Source organism: Leucopleurus acutus (genome assembly GCF_964270905.1).
Source record: "Leucopleurus acutus genome assembly, chromosome: 12".
NCBI classification, from domain to species: Eukaryota; Metazoa; Chordata; class Mammalia; order Artiodactyla; family Delphinidae; genus Leucopleurus; species Leucopleurus acutus.
Window position 1 is genome coordinate 32,744,034 of NC_139154.1, and position 22,302 is coordinate 32,766,335.

Sequence of the window (22,302 nt, forward strand, 5' to 3'; positions counted from 1 at the left end):
ACGCAGACTGTTTGGGTGATAGCTCGTGCATCCGAAGGCCACATTAGTCATTCAGGTTTCAGTCTCTCCTTCTGGGCTCTTTAAAATCCAAGCTGTGAGACAGCAGTTGAAGCTTTATGTTCGGCCACTGCAGCCAAGACCACACAATGGAGCAGGCATGCCTGCAAAATGTGGGACAGCCTGCCATGGGCACAGGCTGGGGGTCTGCTAAGAGGGGATGCTCAGGAGTCCATAACTCCTGTAATTTTACAAGATGTTGCGCCTGGAAAAGAGACCCCTCTTAGTAATTCAGGGCCAAATGGGAGGGGATTAAGAAGAAAGAAGCAAATGGTTTCCAATGGCTTGAAGCCAAAATACGAGGCAAGTTTTTCCCCATCACTGAAAAAGGGCAGAAAGTGCCAACATTGAGGCAAGTGTCTCCAAGTCTTGAAAACCATCCCATGACACTGTGATGTCCCATAGGGACCTCATTTGGAACTGTCCCAACGCTGAACTTCCCACCTTCCCTCCAAATCTGGTCCTTCTCGAGGATTCTTCCTCCATTGCTGGTATCACTTCCTACCCAATCACCTATGCTAGTGTATGGTGAAGGCTAAAAATGTTGCTATTTCAGACTGATGGAATCACTGATCGCGGCCATTTCTGACTCCTAGAGTAGGGACCGATTTTCTTCCTTGGAATCCATAATCCTTTTACTTAGCAAAATACCTGAACTGGCTTCTTTTGAATTGGAAGTTGAAACCTCTAAGACTTGGTCTGGAAAAGAAAAGGTGAATTACTCAACATTACAAAATAAAAGGATTTAGAGTATGCTTGAGCATCCTAAGAGGGTAAGATGTCCCAGAAAGAAAAAGTGAAGAGGAAACAGGGGACATGTAATGAGTCATGGAATACATTTTGTAGATAATGGTTAGATCAGCAAATTGTCGTGAACAGCCATCAGAAATATTGTGCCTACAACCCTGCGCAATTCTGAGAGAAAGCAGAATCTGAACAGGAACAGAGGGCAGACACAAAGATGGTCCCTGGGCATCAAGGCCACACCTTCCAGGGGGAAAGCTGTCCAAATGGTCCATGCAGGTAAAAGCTGTGTTAGGTGAATGTGGCAAACAGAAGTCATTCTAAGCAGGTGGCTAATCTAACAGAGGGCACTGGAGAACCACAGGGTCGGTGGAAGACTTCTGAGTGACAGCTTGTCAAGGTCAGAAGCAGCACCTGGTTCTGATCAGGGCTTCCATATCCTGCTGTCAGACTTTCTACATGAGGGAATAGCCACCAGACATCCTTTTTGCTTCATCTTTCTCTTCTTTAAAGTCTGTGTTCCATCCAGATGGCCCTGGCATGTGCAGATATAGTTGAACATTTTCTTGGGAAGAGTGGAAGCTATTGAATCCTTCTCAGAAAAGCTCCATGGGTAGAGAATAGGGATAGAAGTGGAATGCTATTCAGAGAATCCTGCAAAACTTTAAGAAATTTCTAGGCCCCTGGACCATGTTATTTCCTAGTTCTGTAGTTTAATTTTCAAAAAGTTAAAGAAAACACAACTCTCCTACAAATATAAACATGTCAGAAATTTTTTCTGCCCATTAATTAATGAGGAAGCCACTAAGATATTAATACTGGTTCAAATGAGAATTTGAAGAGCTAAATATTTATAAATATAAATTTATATTATTAAAAGACTGTTAGAAAAAGATTGCTAGGTTACCTACTTAACTGATTGATATTCTATAAGGTCACACCATAGAGGTCATACGGTCACACACACCATAATCTTTGGAGCTAAGCTTTCCCATTGGGCAGGAATTATTCGCATCTCTGCCATAGAAAAATCTACATGTTAACCTCTGCCCCTATAGATTTGTAAAATAACCCAGTCACCAGGAAGTCAATCAAAGGTGAAAACCCAGCACTGCACTGAGAAAACACCTTGCAATCTTTTTTGCTTATTTCCAAATTTCAGATAATTTTTCTCACACTAGAAAGCTCTCAGATATCTCCTTTTAAGATTTGCAGACAGAATTGTTTTAGTATGAACTACCCTATTAATTTCACATAATACTTTAAGGTAAGAATAAGATGTGGAAACAAATGCCCCAGTGAATGAGGCTCCAAGAAGGACCCAGACAGCACAAGTTAAAAGGACAGATTCCTCAGTGCCACGTGTATGAAGAGAGATTTCTTCCCCTCTTGACACAGATGGGAAGATTTCTTGGAGCACAAACTCCCACAAGAATGCTTTTATTTTATTTTATTTTTTTGCTAGTCTTCTAGTGGATGAAGGGTTAAATGGATCTTTTTTTTTCCATATGGGACGCATACACTAAACTACCCATCTAGGGGAAATTGCCTGATTCATGTTTGTTTTTTCTGAGCTTGCCCAAAGGAATTGGGTCATCTATCACTGAAAAGAAAGAAATTATTGGGCTCTAAAATGCTGGCCTCCTTGTTTAAAATACCTTTAATACCTTACCCTCCAGAAGAGAAGGGCTTTCTCGGACACGGGTCTCAGCATAAGTTCTTATTTCAGAAGATTATTTTACCAGTTACCTTTTTAGCTAATCCTGCACTAAAAGCTTGGGTAGACCCATTGATGTTTGTATGAAATGGTGATGCAGGAAGAATTATTTTGTAGGATAATAAGTGTCCCCTGGAGTGCTGAAACGTCTCCAGACCAGCCTCGAGGCAGATTCACCAGCCCCCAGCCTCAGTGGCAAAAGCTACTTTCTTCACCACTAAGAGTCCTGCCCCTGTGAGAAACAAAGGGATCCCCGGGGTCAAATCCACCCACCGGATCCACAATTTCTTACACCTCTGCTCCTTTGCTGGATCTGCAATAAACAGATATGAGACCACAGCCCAACTCTGTGGTCTAGGCAGGCTCACCCAACAATCTGAACTTTTTCAGACTCTAGGACTTTTCCTGCTCTAGGAATGGGAAGAACTGAACACATCCGCCAAATATCTTTATAGCCAGAATTTTTAGTATAACAAAAAGATTTCCAAGTCCTAGTCACATTTAGATCAAGGCACATTAACATAACAGATTTCTAGGTCTAACTCAAGAATTTTGATGATCTATTACAGTTTGTCATAATGGGATTTGGCCTTTACCATAATTGAGGGCAAGAAACACAGAACTGGAGGCTTAAGTCCAAAATTGTTGTGTAGAGGAAGCTCTCTTCAATCATTTTATAGAATGCGTTGATTGCTGGAAATATCATCTTACTCATTCCATGTGTTTCTAGATTTCAGTTTTCTAAGTGCCATAAGCCTACCTAATTTTACCACGGGGCATCTGTAGATATATTTCTAACATAGAACAAAAACTTCAATAAATCTACCCAGTTAGCTGGAGATGCCATTATAGCTTCAGGGTTCTTTTTTTTTTTCCTTTCTTTCTTTCTTTCTTTCTTTTTCTAAGCAAGTTAATAATATTTAAACTGTTTAAATGACCCTTTTCCTGTTTCCAAGCAGAAATTCAGATCTTATTTGTGTATACTCTTAAAATGCTGGCAAATAATGCCTCGGCCTGGCATATTCTAAATCCTCTACTTAAGTGGAAACTGATACCTTAACGTCATAAATCTTCTGCCAGGGAGACCGGCTTCAGCAAATCCAGGAGCCCTAATGATGCCCTTACTCAGAAGGCAGTACCTTGGTCAGGGCAGAAAGACGTGAGAAGTCAAATGAGTACAGTCTCTGGAGTGAAATATAAAGGGCACCGAGGAAAAGAACAGGCCTGGAGTCCCCCATCAAGGATTACCAGAGCAGTTCTGTGACCATTTTAAACATTTCTCACATACTTTTAGCTTTGGGGAAACACATCCCTTCTCTTTTATATTCACATCTGTTTCCCATGTTAGAATATAAACATCTTCAAGGAACATATAGAAATCGTTTCTATACATCCGTACATTTGAGATACACATTCAGATGGGCTTCCTGGGAAGACGGTGCGAGGAATGTACAACACGAGTCTTTCTCTTGCAACGTGGGTACAAAGTAATATTAAACACACTGTCACTTTTGTCCCCAAAACAGAAACACATGAGGGTGGGAGGATGGCTTTAGAATGTGTTCTTCATCTGGGGTTTCTCTTCTCTGGCCATCCCTTACGCACACTCACGCGCACGTATACGTGGGCTGCGTGTCTAAATCTGCAAAGATGTGGCGCAGGGCTGGGTGGAGAGCTCAGGGTGAGTCTCCGGAGGGCAGGGAAGGGGCTGGGGGATTGCAGTTGTCTATGAGATCCATGTGACCCTCCCAGACATGGGGGAGGAATCTGATCTTGCCTAAGGTGGCCAGAGGTGGCAGCCCCATGGGACCCTGACTTTGGTGCAGATCGTCAAGGAGGGAGGAAGCATGAAGACGCCTAGAGGATCTGGGAAATGTTGTGACTATGAATGAGAAAAAAAGACCGTGGCTTGGAGAGGAAGAAAGTGTCTTTCACACCCTGTGAGCAAATCTGAGTGATCCAGCCATGGCTGGAGGTGGGCAGAGAGATGTGAAAGGCTAGCAGGACACTGTGGAACTGGGGTGGGTGGTGGGATACTCACACAGGCTGTGACAGGAGGATATAGATGGGAAGCTCACAGATGCTATGTAAACCTCAAACCCTATTAAGAAGGACGTCACCTGGTCCAGATATACGGTGGGGCATTCCCCCATGAAAAAGAAGGAAATTCTGCCGTTTTCAGCAACGTGGAAGGAACTTGAGGGCATTACACTCAGTGAAATAAGACAGAGAAAGACAAGTATCACACGGTAACACTTATAGGTGAAATCTTAAAAAGAAAAAGTCAAACGCATAGAAACAGAGAGTAGAAAAGTGGTTGCCAGGGGCTGGAGGGTGAGGAAACTAGGGAAAGGTTGGCAAAAGTGTACACACTTTCAACTGTAAGATGAATAAGTTCTGAAGATCTATGTAAAACATGGTGACTCTATGATCTAGCAACCCCAGTCCTGGGTATATACCCAGACAAAACTATAATTCAAAAAGGTACATGCATCCCTATGTTCATAGCAGCACTATTCACAATAACCAGGACATGGAAGCAACCTAAACGTCCATCGACAGATGAATGGATAAAGAAGATGTGGTACATATATACAATGGAATACTACTCAGCCATAAAATAGAATGAAATAATGCCATTTGCAGCAACATGGATGAAACTAGAGATTATCATGCTAAGTGAAGTAAGTCAGAAAGAGAAAGAAAAATACCATATGATATCATTTGTATGCAGAATCTAAATTATGACACAAATGAACCTATCTACGAAAAAAACAGGCTCACAGACATAGAGAGCAGACTTGTGGTTGCCAAGGAAGAGGGGACCTGGGGGAAGGGATGGATTAAGAGTTTGGGATTAGCAGGTGCAAAGTATTATATATAGAATGACTGAACAGCAAGTTCCTACTGAATAGCCCAGGGAAGTCTATTCAATATCCTGAGATAAACCAAATAGAAAAGAATATGAAAAAGAATGTATGTATAACTGAGTCACTTTGCTGTACAGCAAAAATTAACACAACCTTGTAAATCAAATATACTTCAATTAAAAAAAGAAAAAAGAACATGGTGACTAGTTAATAACATTGTATTGTAATTGAAATTTTCTAAGAGACTAGAACTTAAATGTTTCTCGCCAAAGAAAAAAAAAGGAAAAGAAAACAAAAGAAAGATAAATATGTGAGGTGATGGGTGTGTTCACTAACTAGATGGGAGGATCCTTTCCCAATGTATACATGTGTCATCACAATGTACACATACGTCATCACAATGTGTGCTTTAAATATCTTGCAATTCTATTTGTCAATTACACCTCAATGAAGCTGGAGAAAAGTGTAATAATAATATTTTTAAAAAAGAAAGAAAGACGTCACCAAGATTTCAGTGACTGGTGAGGAATGTCTTGTTCTTACACAACTTCAGAACCAACCTGAAGAAAAATTGAGGAGAGGGTGGTCCTGCCCCCTCCTCTCACTTTCCTTCAGATACTCCTGATCTCCTTCCTTTCCTGTCCTCCCCCGTCCCCAGCCAAGCCTGCTCAGTCCTTTATATCTAGGATAGTGACATGATATATTGATATATGATTTATTGTCCACCTGATGTGTGATTGGTTGTCCAAATCGGGACACTTTGGGAGCATAAGGTGGGAACTATTAACAGTCATACAGTTGTAAACTGGCACTCTCCCAGGCAAGTGTGTGGACCTCCTATTTTTACTTCAACGTGAGTCTAAGTTAGTATTTTAGTCTTTCACTGGGGTGTTCCTTTTGTAGATTTTCTCTCATATTAGTGTGGTTTTAAGAACTAGAGACAGATGTAAAGATATTTTAGGTGGCAGAGAAATGTCCCTCTATTCCTTAGAAAACAATAAAGCAGTTCTCTGGCTCTGTCATATATTTATTGTATGATTTGTAGAACTTCCCGTAAGTCCTCTGTAGCTCCATTTCCTATAGTGAGGCAATAGTACTAGATAATACAAGAAGAGTCTGAAGATTTCATGAGCAAAGTCATCGCCAAGGGCTTTGCCAAATGTAAAATGCTTCCTATTGTCTTCATTACTGTCACAGTCCTCACCCTCATCACCACTTTCTATTCTAAGGAAGGCTAAGGACACTCTGAAACTACAAGATGAATTCTGGATCTCCGTTCATATTTATGTTGTAAGTGGCTTCAGACTACTACGTAACCCTCCAGGATGTCACGTGGGCAAAGAGTAACAGGGAAATGTAAGCTAAGAAGGGTGTGACCTCCCGGGGTACCCTGACTCATGGGTGATGCCCACAGCCCACTGTTGACGAGGCAGGAGTGACATGTAAAATCCATTTTCTTGATTTCATATGTTCAGTGCTCCAAAATCATACCCTGGGCAACAGATTGTGGGAGTGGTAGTTTAAATAACTTATATGAAAATGTATTTAACATCTCACATTTCAAAATAGGACATGATGAGGTTGAAAGTGAGCAATTTATTCTCAACTATAGAAAAAGTCAGAGACTTTCAGGAAAGGGTCCTGGGAATGAACACTGCAGGAGGAAGTTTATTCTGAGGATCTAAGTCGACTGAGGGCTCTATGACCAAGAAGTCCCCTCACACTTCTGGGTGTGAAGACTCAGCGGGCTGAGTTAGATCTTCTGGAATGTTCCTTCTAACACTACAGCATCTTGTGATTATTCAAGAAAGGAAACACAATTAAAAGTTAGCAAAACACAGTTTATCATTGCATTTACCGTCTGCTCCCCGAGTGACTGAGAAGGAAGGAGAGCCTCTCAATCGTGCACTCCTCTTTCATGTCTTAATGATGATAATGTGACGATGATTATGTTGATAAAACATGCTGAGAAAACCTTTTTGTGTATAGAATAAAATATTTTCTATGGCATTTTTCTTTCCCAGTGGGAATTGATTTGAATCATGATGTGTTACACACAATTTCCTTATCTGTAAAGTAGTCCCGAGAGATTTGGAGTCAGATAGAAGCGGATTCTATCTGTCAGATAGAACTCTGCCAAATCCTCAAAAGCATCCTTATTTTCTCCATCTGTGAAGTGAGATTCATACCTTACCAGGGAGTGGTCCACGCACTATTGTGTGGACAACACTTAGCCCAGTGCCTGGACCACAAAAAGCCTCAAGGGAAGGTATAGTTCATTCATTCAGAAAGTGGTATTACTGCCCCATACCAGCTCTCTCTTGGGCACCTGGGATATGATGCCAGAAAGAACAGTCATTGTTTTTGCTTTCAAGGATCTTAGAGTTAGTATGAGGATATCAAATAAATAATAGCACTATTTCAAATAACTGAAAAGTTTGATAAGTGCCCTTATCAAAGAAAAGAAGAAAAAAATGAAGGTCAATGGAAGCACAAAAGACAAAGACCTATATTTAGTCTGAAGAGTTGTGGAGCCTCCTTGGATGGAGTTACATTTGACAAAAGATCTGCAAGAAAAGAATAGATAAAATTAGTGTGAAGAAAGAACATCTGTGTATGCAAACAGAACAAGATGTACAAATGCCCCGGAGCAGGAGACAACCTTTGGCAGGAAGACTGGTGCTGGGTGAGAGGAGGTGGCGGAGGCGACAAGGGCTGAGGCTAGATTGTACACAGAGCTTTTTCCCTCTGCTCAGTTATCGGGTTGAATTTAGCTTTCTTCTGCATTTAGAGTGAGGGGTATGCCATAGGCACCTCTTTGGAGCAAGTGCCTTCTTTTATCCCTGGCACCCAGCACAACCTTTGGAACCATAAGTGTTTAATGAATCAGTAGAAAGCTTGAATATCTCCTCAATCTAGCCAACTTGTTAGCCCTGCTCTAGGTAATGTTCCTGTAAGACATGGTCCTTAAATCTTCTGGATTCATAGACCCATGGCTGCCACTGTTACCCATGCTCAGGCCACCTGCCCCAGAGCTTAAGCTTCTCTCCTCTTCCACACCCCTCACCTGGGGCTCAAGTCTCTACCTGCCAGCAGGGAAAGGCCTTCTTTGAATGGATGGGGCTTCAGGGTTTAGGTCTTATAGTACAGGAGCTGTGTGTCCTAGGACACAATTATTTCATGCTCAGATTTCTTTCTGTATTTGGGAGAAGTGGGTGGGGAAGATGAGTTCATCTGAGTTCAAGGGTTACCTCACACTCTCACATCTCTGCTTTTATTTCCCACAAAGGCTCTCCTTTTAGTTATAACCTACCATAGCAACACCACTTCTGGCACCTCACGCCACCTTCACCCTAACATATTTGCATGTACACACACACAAACACACACACTTTACCAGAAAGGGTCCTATATGTCTGAATTACAACCAGGGATGTGATTCAAGTTCTCTCCCACTGTGTCAAAGAAATCAGGGAACAAGCTAGTTCAGGGGGTAACCTTTTTGTGTGAAAAGCCAGATGATAAGTATTTTAGGCTTTGTGGGCCATAGTCCCTATCACAACTAGTCAGCTCTGCCACTGTAGCGTGAAAGTGGCCATAAGTGATACATGTCAACAAACGGACAGCACAGAGTTCCAGGAAAACTGAAAACTGAATTTCGTATAATTTTCACAGCAAGAAATCTTTTGACTTTTTTCAACCATTTGAAAATATAAAAATTTTTCTCGGCTCACGGGCTGTAGTTTGTCAAGCTGAGCTAGCTAATTGTTGAATTGTCTTCTAGGCATTTCGTGTTGTGCCCAGGCACTCCAAGGTCAGGGGCAAGGGCGGTGCTGAGTGTACACCAAGGTCAGCCTCTACTGTACATGCAGCTAAGTTCTGATCTAGCCAGAAGGTCCTACCACAAAGGAAAGCATTCAACGGGTCAAGTAAGTGAAAAAGTGAATTAAATATGAAATGAAGGAATGAATGAGTGAATACGTAAATGAGTGAATGAGTGAATGAGTGAATGAATGAATCCATAGTTAAAGGAGAGAAGTTTGTCTGGAAACTGGGAGTGGATGATCTGAATCCACCTCATGACTATTCTCGCACCTTCATACGTTTCCCTGACAGTTTTCAAAAGCAAAGCCCTCATTTGCATCTCTAATTAGAAACATCTTGTGACTTGCGAGAGAGGGAGAGCCTGATCTGCGTGTTATTAGGTAGCACTGGGACATTAACAAGGATCAGGAAAGGAGACTGAGGGTCTGTGCTAGGAGAGCATCTTCAAATCCCCCCAGAAGTGGGTTCAATCAAGCCAGCATATGCAAAAGATTCACAATTTTATATTTCAAATAAGAAGCAGGATACAGGGAAACAAGAAGCTTCGCAGCTAAAGAAAAATGGAGAAAAAAAACACAATCGTTCTTAGTCTGTCATTTCCCCCACAGAGCAGTAAATAAGAGCTTTGATACATAAAAGCAGTTATCAAACAGTAACAAATTAGCTCTTCACCATCTGTGATCCATGAGAGGGGGTGACAGTTTCAGTGCAAGATTTTAAAATGTGAAATCAACTATTTATGAACTGGGTTCAGAGTCTCTGGGTCTACCCGGCCTCTTAAAGCAGAGCCACAAGAAAGCAACTGAGGTTTTCAACTAACAAAAGCCAGCAGTTGTGGCTCTGCTCTTTAAAATATGCTAATTACCGCCCGACATTTGTAAACAAGATGTTTCCTTCCCTACGACAGCTCACTATGCTTTCATTCTTGCACATCACTGTAGAGAACCAGCTTCACTAACCAGTCTGGTGACTATGGATCCTCCAGGCGAAGGAAGTCCATTTCCCTTTGCTACCTTGGTCTGGAGCCTGGTCAGACATCCATCAGCTGGATCCTTTGCTACCCCAAAGCCTTGTCCTTGGGCTCCCCTGGGACACAGCTTGGCTCTCCCATCTTCGGGGTTTTTTCCACCACGCAAGGCACCCATCAGCTTTCCATGATGTTCTGTGTGTGAGGCTGTGCCTGAGTCCAGGCAGCGCCAGGAAGTCCAGACCTAAGCAGTGGATCTCAAGAGCCTCATTCCCAGGGGACAGGGAGCCTGTCTGCCACCCACTCTCCCTACCACCTACCTCTGTGTTGGCAGGAGAAATTAAAGGATGTCAGGTGCTGGTCCCCATCCAGGGATGGACCCCTCCCTGCCCAGTGCTACGTCTGGTCTCTAATCATACCCTTGTCCTATAACGTGAGCCATTTCTGAGTAAGGAAAGGGGTCCTTTCCAGGAGTAGTGTCTGCAAATCTACAACGGAGCTACTGTAGTGATTCCTACTTTGGGAAACGGGTAAAGAGTTCAGAAATAAAAGCAAATGGTTTTCCAGTGACGGAGGAGAAAACCCCACCCCTGGGATGTTAGGTTTAACGTCTCTCTTTGGCCATAAGGCAGTATCTTCCTCAGTGAGTTCCTGTAGATTTTTAACATATGTCCTTGCTTTTGTTTTTTCTTCTCCTCCCTCCTCTTTCTCCTTTGTTCTTGTTTTTAAGTGGGAGGCAGCATGGAAGTCAGTAAGTAAATAACAACTTACTCTGTTTGCAATTTACCATAATGCTATAGTGAGGAAATGACCATGTGTGCAATCAGAAAGAGAGGTGTGTTTCAGTCTCATCTTGGTGTCACACCTCAGCGTATGTGACAGGCAAGTCACACCAACGTTCTGTGCCTCCAGCCTCTGCCTGGAAATAGGGAACGATTTCAAACAGATCAAATGAAGGCATTTATGTGAGATTCGTTCTTACATGTCTCGTGAAATGAGAGCCTACATCGCGCGGGCAGGTGACCTCATCTCTCTGAAGATCGAGGGCTATCGAGTAAACGACCCCCTTTGCAAATGGCAAAGCAGAAGACAGCACGATGGGCTCTACCAGTAATTCACTGTGAAAACCTAACCGTGTCAATGACAAGTCCACATCTAGGAATTGCTAAAGCCCCTTCCAACTTCATCAACCAATGGACCCAACTGCACAGTGATGGTGACTTTTAATATTTCGGAAGAGGTGCTGTAACACTATGACTTGAGGACTTGTATGACTCGTTCTTTGACCACTGATCAGCCAGGCGCTGGCTCTAGGACTATTCCTGTGCTGCCTGGTTTTCTGACAGGGGCAGATAGAAGAGTCCTGATCTCCAGTAACTCTATCTGGAAACCGGCTGGGTGTTTACAAATTCAGCGCAGCGTGTACTCAGATTCCTCAGCCCTGAAATTAAAGGGTATCTCTGTTATTTACTTACACAATTTATTTTGTACTGCCATAGTTTAAACTAAATCAAACTCCAGAAACAATAGGATGATGAATTTTTAAAGGAACTTTCCAAAATAAATCTATTTTTTTGGCTTGGGTCAAACTGGAAAAGTTTCCACCCCTAAGGAAGAGTTTTGCTCAGTTTGCTTGATGAAAGTTCGAAGGCATCCAGTAAGTCCTTATACAAGGGTTTGCACTGTCTTAAACGGGAGATTCTACTGGCATCTAAAGAAGGTAGGAAAACAATCATATTAAGAGCTATTATTTTTAGGCATTGAATGGCTTATGTGCCAGGCACCAGGTTATACATAACTTAAAAATTTTAATACTAGGGACTTCCCTGGTGACACAGTGGTTGGGAATCCGCCTGCCAGTGCAGGGACCAAGGGTTCGAGCCCTGGTCCGGGAAGATCCCACATGCCATGGAACAACTGAACCCGTGCGTCACAACTACCGAGCCTGCGCTCTAGATGCCGCAAGCTACAACGACTGAGCCCACGTGTCATAACTACTGAAGGCCGTGCGCCTATATCCCGTGGTCTGCGACAAGAGAAGCCACCGCAACGAGAAGCCTGTGCACCGCAACGAAGAGTAGCCCCTGCTCGCCGCAGCTAGAGAAAGCCCACGTGCAGCAACAAAGACCCAACACAACCAAAAATAAATAAATTAATTAATTATTAAAAAAATTTAATACTAGTGTTATTATCTCTATTTTATAGCTGTAGGAGCTGAGATTCAGGGAAATTTTATGGCTTTTATAAGATCAGACCACGATGCAGGAAAACTCAAACCAAATCATTTCCCCTTCAAACCCCAAGTCTTTTCACTTGACCCAATCACACCACTCCTTTTGCACACAGGTGCTAAAATCTTCTTTTTTCCTCGTGTGTTTTCTAATGAATATTATCAAGAAGTCCCAGAAGACATTTTAAAGTAGTCAAATCCCTCCCCAGGACGACTCTCCTTTTCTCAGTAAATTCTTGTCCCCAGTCCTGCCTGTCTTCAAGATGTTTCTCAGCTCATAGGGCATTCAAATCAGCCTCAGCATGCCATCTGCACCTGAGATATCTGAGTAAGAAATATTACAAAAGCAATTATTACATGTAAGGGAACTGTCTTAATGATAATTCCAAGTCAAATCCCCCCGAAAAAGTCCCTACGGAGCTATCAGAAACGTAACTGTGTGAATAAGACAAGTGAAGACATGAAAATGGGAAATATTACACAAAGACAAACTCACGACTTCACTTAAAACCCAATGGAATCTAATTCTCACTTCTGCTGTAATTCCTTTGCACTTTGCTCCTGTGGTGACTAAAATATAATTTATTGGGAAACGTGTCTGTGTGCTGCTTCCTCAGCCAGAAGAAGAATCATCCTTGATGTCTCCTTGTCCTTCATCCCTTCATCTTGATGCAATGCCAGTCCCATCCCTTCTGCTTTCTTCACAGTGTCCACTTCACTCTGGCCTCACCACGCGGGCTGTGTCCCCATAGCCTTTCACTCCCATTCATGGCAGCCAACGAGCTGTATCTGCCTCTGTCCCAACCCAGTGCAGACTGCAGCCAGGGCCAAAGCAAGGCTTCTAAGATACTCTGACCAAGCTACGCCCTGCAGCACACCCTTCAGTGGCCTCCCCTTGCTCTAGGGGGCCTGTAAATCCATAACGAGGGCCTCTGGGCTCTTTCTGACTTTGGTCCCTGCCCCCTCACAAGATGCATCTCTCACTACACCCCACCCCACCCTCTAAATCTTAGCCTCAATGATCTGCCTCCCTCCCTGCTTCCCTCTCTCCCTTCCTTTTTTCCATCCTTCCTTCTTTCTTACAGAGCAAAATGTACCTCTTTCCTCTTCACTCTTCTTGCTGCCTAGCCAGCTGCTCTGCCTCTTCCAGACTTTGAACCAACTGTGTCCTTTGCTGGGAAGGCTTCACTGTACCCTCTCCAGACTCAGTTTGATGTCTGTGTTCTGAGCTTCCCTATCACAACACCCGTGTCTCTCACGTCATAGTCATCGCTTGTTCGGAAGCTTGCCTTCCACTCTGACAGATAAGCTCCATGAGAGAGGATTCCGTGCCCTTCTCACAGTTCCAGTTCCAATGCCTAACCCAGCAGTTGGCATATAACACGTACTCAGTCAGTGCTTTCTGTAGGAACAAGTGAATTTCAAATACACTGAAACATTAATAAAAATGTGATGTGTTGACCTGACGTTAGAGCACTAGCAAGCCCAGAGACTTTCTGGTGGAGCTAGAATCAGAGCTCTCATCCTCACAGTTCTCATTTAAAACTCTTGCTAATGCAGGTTGGAGAAAGGAGCTCTTGGTGTCTACAACTGAGTCTCAGTAGCGTCACAATGACCCAAGTGACTTTAACCAAAGAACAAATGCCTAGAGCCTTAGTTTCTTCATCTGTAAAATGGGGGTGATAACACCTGCCCTGTTTTCCTCTCAAGGATATTATGAGGCTTTAATGAGCTAATAAGAAAGCGCATTGTAAACTCTAAAGTACTCAAAAAAAGAAATAGTATCTTATTGGTTAAAAAAAAAGAAACATCTGGTGGCTGCCAGTATCCCTGGTGCGCCTTGGTTTGTAGGGACATCACTTCAATCTCTGACTCTGTCTTCATTTACTTTCACTTCTCTTTCTTTTCTTTGTTTTCACTTCTTATAAGGACACCAGTCATTGGATTAGGGCCCACTCTAATCCAGGATGGATTCATCTCAACTAATTACATCTGCAAAGATACTACTTCTAAATAAGTCGCTATTGTGTACTGAATGAGTCCTCCCCAGAATTCAAATCTTGAAACCCAACCCGCCAATGTGACTATATTTGGCGCTAGGGCCTTTAGGAGGTAATTAAGTTGAAAGAAGGTCATAGGAGTGGGCCCTCATCTGATAGGAGTGGTGTCTTTGTAAGAAGAAAAAGAGATACCAGGGCTCTCTCTCTCTCCACCATGTGAGGACACAGTAAGGACGGGGCCATCTGCAAGCCAGGACTAGAGCCCCCAGAGAACCAGACGCTGCCAGCACCTTGATCTTGGACTTTAGCCTCTAGAGTTGTGAGAATATAAACTTCTGTTGTTTAAGCCCCTTGGTCTGTGGCGTTCTATTACGGGGGCCTGAGCAGACTAAAACAGGCAGATTTGCAGATTCTGGGAAACATAAAATTTAGGGGGATGCTACTCACCCCAGAATATTCAGAGAACCCCACTAGCTTTTGATCTTCAGGGACTAGGCAGACAGAGAAGACAATAAGTGACTTAGAAAGCTCTTCACTGATATTTAGAATAGAAAATCTCGTTTATCTGAAAATGTACTTTACAAAGACTCCCTTGTTTCTAGTGATGCAAGACAAATGAGGAATAGTGTAACAATGAGAATAATGGCTATTCTTATTATAGCTTAGCTGATTGGGGGGTGCTAAAATTTGGTTTAGAAATGTTTGCCTTCCGTGTGTTTATGGTTTTGCTGGCTTGGAAATGTTATTTTTGTTGAAGTCTACTGCCGCTGCCTCTGCACAACACTCATTATCCCATTCTTGTGTGGACATATGGCACAGAAAGTTTAGAAAATACTGCCCAATTTGTCTAAATACCAACTCATGGCCTAATTCACCACGGTGCCCATTGTGTTGGGTGAACACAGCTGTATAACCTTATCAACACTGGCCAAAGGAGTGCCCACGGGTTCAAATGCTAATCCAAAGCCCACATTTGCCTTGGCACATGGTGGTGGCACATTTGGAAGGAGCAGGTTGGTGAGGGAATTTGAAGGGCTGCAATAGGGAAGGCGGGAAGGGAGAGTGCCTATCTTTCAGACCTCCACATAAATTCAAAACAAGTAGCCAACTTTCCTGTGCCAAAAAAATTTTAAAAGAGTATTTTTTTTCCTCTGGAATCTTTCCTTCCCATTCCAGGATGGTTCCCGTAGCTCTTATTTTTAAGGCACAAAATTCAGAAAATCACTGATGTTTTCCTCCAACGTGGAAAGGATGCTTCTTCCATAAATCCCACCTCCCGTTCATCTGGAGAATAAAAGAAATCACGCAAGGGCTGGGAGTCAATGACTGCCTGCTTTCCTTCCTGGACTAGCTGAACAAGGGAACTGGGGAGCATTCAAATAAGTTAATTAATAAATAATTTACAGCCAAGAATTTTTTTTTTTAATTTTTACTAAAGGGGAGGAAGGAGATGCAATTGAGCCCAAGAGCATAAAAAGGGTCCACCTGGGTGCATGCATGCAGGAAAAGGCTTCAGGCTGACCCCACTAGCTCACAGCCTTGGGAGACCTGTGCTCCCTTATCTAAGAACTGATCTGTGCCCACACTTACTGTCTGTAAGGCATTCGGGGCCCTGGGCTTGAATCCTTTCTACTGTTTGGCTATTTCACCATGAGCATGTTTTGCTTTGACATTACTATTTAACAGTGAGGATGTCCTCGATAATGTAAAGGTCCTTTTCCAGATGAACTGTGTTCCAAAGCTTTGGTCAATAGTGTTCCGTTCCCTTGTGTACTCATATAGAACACAGGCGGTGGGTACATGGGGGAAATGGAGACGCTGTACCATGTGAGCCTGCAAACAAGCTTCCTTCTCTCTGGGCTTTTGCTCCGTGATGCATGGTGTCTCAGGCTAGGGAACAGGTTCGCTTCTCCAGGGATGACACAAGCCAGGAAAAAGACAGACTGGTGATGCGGAGGGCAGTATGGGGTCCAGGTCTCCGCACAGCACGTACTACACACCAGGTGCCTCTCATCTCTCAGAATCTCCAAAGACAGTGAGCATCTTAAGGGCAGGTGCCGTGTTAATCAGACCCTGACGCCCCCAAGACTAGCAGAATTTCTGCTCCGAGGTAGGCGTTGAGTAAACACTCAAGGAGCGGGTGACGCTGGGTCAGCAGGATGCTCTGGGCCTCAGGGAAAACTCCTGACCCTGGCAGAGTAGAGATGGCCTTCCTCCCAGGTCTCAGCCTCCCCTCCGAGAATGAAGCCGCTCTTGGGAAGTGTGATCTGACCTCACCCACTGCAGGGTGTGCCCCCTGCAGGAGCTGTGGTTGTGTGGCCATCCCTGAGGGTGAGCCGTGCGGACTGGTTCCTCCTCAGGGAGGTGCAGACCTCCTCCAAGGGCCTGGAATGCTCCAGGCGTGCAGTTGGAGAAGCCCCAGGGAAGGGGTCTGTTTCCCCCGCCAACCACCTTTCTGAGGAGAAATTCCCGTTGGCCATTTCCACCTCTTCACCTTGTCAGGGAGGAGGGAATTTTCCTGTACCCGTCTAAGTTCTTCTGGTGGGTCCAGAAGCTAAACTGACATGAGACAGATTAACAGAAGAAAGCCAAGAAGAGGTTTAATAGCGTGTATATATGGGAGAGACTCAGGAACACTGGGTAACTCGCCAAAATGGCTGAAGCCCTCACCTTAAATACCATCTTCAGCTAAAGATAAGAGAGGATGCTGGGGCAATGGTCTGGGACTTCAAGGTGAGCAACACAACTGACATAGAGATGGAAAAACAAATGTTTGGTAAACAAATGCTTGCTGGCTATCGCAGAGACCATGGGACACAGAGAGGAATTTTAGCAGACTTCGATAGGTTCCTCTCTGTCTACCACACCCAGTTCATACTCTAGTTAACTATGATAACAGCTCCCTTCCTGGAACAGGTCCTCTGGCTACCTTCTTTTAGGCAGTGAAGGGGAAGGTCAAAGTTTTTACCTGAGTCTTTTGGGCCTTGATAGCTTTCAGCTCGAAATAATCTGCAGCCAAAGAGATTTTGGGGTGGCAATTTTTGCTCTCCTACAACCTTTTATGAAACTCTTGAGGGAAAGAAAGGCAAAACTTCTAGGTGTGCAAGTCTGTGTTGTAGAACAAATGATTAGAGGGTTTCCACTGACTGTAGAGGAAATAGGAGCATCTGGAGAGAAGGGAGTTCTGGGAGCTTGAGCACACCCAAACGATGGAACATTAGTCAGTGCCAAAAAGAAATGAGCTACCAAGCCATGAAGAGACCAGGTGGAAACTTAAATGCATATTATTGAGTGAAAGAAGCCAGTCTGAGAAAGCTACATACTCTATGATTCCAACTATATGACATTCTGGAAAAGGCAGAACTCTGGAGACACTAAAAAGGTCACTAGTTGCCAGGGGCTGGGGGGTGGAATGGATGAATGGACAGAACAGAGAGCATTTTTAGGGCAGTGAAAATATTCTGTATGATACCACATGATGGATACGTGCCTTTATACGTTTGTCCAAACCAGAGAACGCACAACACCAAGAGTGAAACCTGATGTAAACTATGGACTTTGGGTGACTATGATGGGTCAGCATAGGTTCATCAGCTGTAACGAGGGTACCACCTGCTGGGGGACGCTGCTTGTGGGGGGATGTTATGTGTTTTTCAAGCAGGAAGTACATGGAAAAATCTCTGCATCTTCCTCTCAATTTTACTGTGAACTTAAAGCTGCTCTAAACGAACAAACCAACAAGCAAATAAAACAACCCACGAACAAACAAAAAACAGTCTTTTTAAAAAAGCCACTTTTTAAAAAAGGATGTCTAAGGCAACTTCAGCTATAATTTCTGCTGCTCTTATCTTCCAAATGGGGCCACAGTTTCCAAAGAATCCTACTAGGTGTTTGGCACCATCCCATTCGGCATTTCTCTGCCGTTCTCTTCTGCAAAGCCGGAGCTTTGACCAAGGGATTCTAATATGTAAATGCTGCCTTTTCTTGTCATCCGACAGACACACTTATCTGATGGATAAGGATGCAACTCTAATTGTCACTAAGAGAAGACACAGCAAGTTAATTATGCAGTTTCTGCCTCAGAAATACCTGATAAGGTTTCAACTGCAGAATTACAAAAAGAGTGAGACATCAACATGATCAGACCATATGCCCTGGATTACCAGCTTGTGTTCTGTGAATCTACCCTGTGATTGGCTTTTTAAAAATTGACTGCAGTTTTTGTGGACTGCAGTAAAATCTGTGGATTACATAAAATTGGGATGTTTTGTATTTAGTTGCTAAGGAAAGCTATCCTTAACTGAATAAAGTAATTGCAAACAGATCTTGTCTGTTACTTCTCATTTGAAGATTATTCCTCTAATTCCCTGTAACTTCATTCAGTTTTAAGCTTCAAGCAGGAATAACAAGGTACCTATAGTAATATTTTCTGCAACATGAACTTTCTGACATGTAACCAAGATTTTGAAGGTAAAAACAGTATGTCATGCAGTTCTTCTGAACCTGAAACTGGGAAAACTTTCAGCTAGTACACCAAAATATCTGAGATGAGGAAGTCTTCATTAATTTGCGTGAGTAAGCATGCATCTTCCCAGTTAGGATTTGGATGAATTCTTTCATCGCTCTAATGCCAAATTTGGAGGACACCCACCCCATTTCTTCAGACCCCTTTGCATTCAACTTATATTTCTTAAACCAACTTATATTTATAATAGATTGCCTACATAATATTATTTATACTATACTCAACTTATATTTCTTATAACTTTTAGAAATGTAACACAGCCATTAGGAGTAGGAAGTTGGTAAATGAGAATCATAATCCATCTCCACCTTAACTAATTCCTTGGCAGTTAGGGGATTCTTTTGGCTTTGGTTGAAATTCTTATTTATATGTTTCTGCAACCCCTGAAGTAGTCTTATTCTCACTAATAATTCCCTCTCTACTTCCTCAATAAGAGGGTGTGGAGAGAGATACAACTCCCACTGGTCATTTGGAAAGAATAGCTCAGGCACCCAGACATGGGGACCATGTCTGTCCATTTCTCACATCTCAGACATTTATGGAACTATCATACATGTAGGACTTTCCCTTCGGTGCCTACGGAAGTTCATGCTTTCCCTCACTTTGACAGTATTTCAGCCTTTTCTTCAATTCTCTCACTTGCCATTGAATGAGACATACTTCTGTGTTCTCCCCTACCTCACTTTCCCACTCTGATTCTTCGTATATTGTTCAACCACCTTTTGTTTCTTCTCCCTTTATTCCAGGCATTCAAAATCCTGACATATCCAAACCAATCAAGAGTCAATAAATTCAATATTTAAGCATCACCATGTTTGCAGTTGGTCCCTTCAACCCCCATCTTCCGTCTACTCCACTTTCCAGACCTGGCAGTGCCCCCATGCACCCTGGGTTTCCCATCCACTCAGTGCTGCCAACTCGCCCTCACAAAGCTCACTGTCATACTTTTCACCGTCAACTCCGTCTTCCTGGATACGTGACTTTCTAATACCTGCACTGCTTTTTAAAATTTTTCCTTTTTCTTCATGTTCTCTTGCTCAATCATCTAAGCTTTTGTTTTGCTGTATCTTTGTGGTCCCCTTGGTCAGTCTGTGCACACATTCATGCCAGTCTTGCTCCTTTCCCTGGGAACCTGTGACAAGGAAGAGGGCCCTGGGCTTTTTCCTTCTCAGCCTCCAAGTCTCCTTAACTGCTCTGCATGCCGATGTCATCAAGATGCTAAGATCCACTCAAACCTCATTCCTGTAACTAATAAATTATCAGTCTCTAGAGTTCATGCTCTCATGCATGCTCCAGATTCTGCCTTATTTGTGGTGTTAGATCCAAAATATTTGAAATAAAAACAAGTACACTGAGGGACTTCTGCATACTAGGCTTTGAAATATGCAATAGAAACCAAGTAATGTGTCCCAAGTCATTATAGTCCTCATGGTCATGTTACTTATTACATACAATCCACATTTGGGGAATTATTTGCTTCAGGAAAAGTCATCCATTCATTCCAAAAATAATAATTAAGCAACTGCTCTAAGTTTGGCAGTGTGCTAGGTGCCAAGGATGCAAAGATGAAGTCCTACCCTCAAGGAAGTCTTGACAGACACGCTTGTCCCTAACGATTGCAATGAAAATCACCAGTCCAATCAAGGAGGTACAAACGAAGGCTACTGGCAGAGGATGAAGACACCCAGAATTGTCAGGAAGTGATGGAGAGGAGGCAGCATGTGAGCTGAGACTTCCAGACAAGCAGGAAGAGATGATGTACAAGTGAGTAAGGCACAGAGGGCAACAGAAAAGGCATAATCATTACTCAAAATGTACCAATTCGGCAACCTCACATCTTAAAACATGGTTTCCCATGAGAATGTTGCTGTAGTTCTGTGTCTTTCAGATAACTAATCGGCTACATTTCTAGTTTCTGAGGTTCAGGTTTATATTCATGTTAAAACCAGATCGTTAGATTCCTGGCTCCGGCTTTTTTGTACATTCCTGAAAATGTCTTGTAATAAATTGTAGGCCTGTAGCATCCCTGTACTGCTCAATTTCGTTACTTTAATTACATCAACACTTTCCCCATTAGGCGTTTGCTATGTGTTTCTACACTAAGATATCCCAGATCCTATCGGGGGAAATAAGCTAATCCAGTTATGTGCCTTTTACCTAGAGGGAAAGAGTTAGTTTTGCTCCTTATACATCTTATCGCATTTTGCATGTCCTCTCATTGTTCTAATATTCAGCATTTCTCAGTGAGGGCCCTGTTGCTGAGCAGATAGGCGCAGAAGTCTGTCTGGCTCAAAGCTAACTGCCCCTCGCTGGCCTTGTGACTTGGATACATCACTTAATCTCTGTGAGCGTACGTGTCACGATCTGTAAGATGGGACCCCAAGAGTGCCGGCCTCACAGTGACTTTTGTGAGCATAACATGAGTTTATTCACGTTATGCTCTTAGAACTGGGCCTGAAGCCTAGGAAGAGCTCCATCAACATTCTCAAATATTTTATTTTCTTCCTTAAGACAAACCATGTAGATTTATTTTTTCAAGATTAAGATGTTTCACATTAACCCGTCCTCCCTCATGGGCATGGCAGGTCTTTGTTACAAAATCGAAATGATCCAACATCAGTGCCGAAGCGGTGCTCCGCCCCACACCCATGAAGATGGAGCTGCAAGGAGCATTGAGCGCTGGATTTGGGTTAATTCACTCCTTCACTGGCTTCATCACACTCCCGTGACGTCTGCCCTGGATCATGCGGGGCCTGTTCTATTGCAGGCACCTGTGTTCTTCCAACCGGGTTCCCCAAATTTCAGTCCCGTCCTGGCCCTCATGACCTGGAGTTGGTGCAGATCTCATGGGTTCATGGCTCATTCCCACCACCCCAAGACTCCCAAACCCATCATTTGGGGGTTCTTAGGAAAGTTTCATTACATGGGTGTGCTCGATTAAATCACTGACTATTGACTGAACTCAAACTCTAGCCTCTCTTCCATACCATCCAGAGGTCAGGGGTGGAGCTCAAAGACTTGACCTTCTAACCTTGCAGCTGGTGCTTCTGGTGAGAGGTTGTGTAGCCTCCCCCAACTCCCAACTCAGGAGTCACCTTGTTAGCACGAGGGCTTCAGGAGCTCTGTGCCAGGAGCCAGGGACAAGACCGGATGTTCATTATATTTTCATTCTGCCCCAGACCCTCAGCCCCTAAGGCTATGAGGTGGCTTGAGAAGAGGGGGGAAGAGCACAGGGGACGGGGCCAGGCAGGACCCAGGAGACTCTGCTGGCCCTGCCCGGCAGCAACCCCAGCACAGCAGACACCTCCACTGGCTTGTGTCCTCGTGTGTCAAAGGACAAGCCAAATTCAGCCACCACCAGAAGGAG